The 239-nt window shown below is 43.9% G+C and overlaps 1 protein-coding gene across 1 annotated transcript in view; it reads left to right on the top strand.

The window, feature by feature from the left end:
- Positions 1-239, top strand: part of NEUROD1 (neuronal differentiation 1) — a 10,402-nt gene that overhangs the window by 9,594 nt on the left and 569 nt on the right. The window lies entirely within an intron of this gene.

Here is a 239-nt window from a genome sequence, read left to right as displayed (position 1 = left end):
ATGTCAGAGTCACAACTTGTGAAAGACTCAGCCTTTTTAATACGGAAGGGCTATTAGAACTTTACGTCGTAGTTTTCTGAAGCTAAGTAATAGCAATATTGTTAATGATAACAGAAAAGTGGAAGACTTGCGATTCCGACAAGGAAAATTAATTTCTGTAGTGGGAGCGTTCCTTCCTTGGAGAAGTAACTGAGGAGAGCACAGCGCTGAGATGCCCGAGCGCCTTCGGTCCGCGGTTC

The sequence above is a fragment of the Geospiza fortis genome, unplaced genomic scaffold, assembly GCF_000277835.1.
Source record: "Geospiza fortis unplaced genomic scaffold, GeoFor_1.0 scaffold112, whole genome shotgun sequence".
NCBI classification, from domain to species: Eukaryota; Metazoa; Chordata; class Aves; order Passeriformes; family Thraupidae; genus Geospiza; species Geospiza fortis.
The sequence above is the reverse complement of the archived record's forward strand: the minus strand, read 5'-3'. Positions and strand labels throughout refer to the sequence as shown.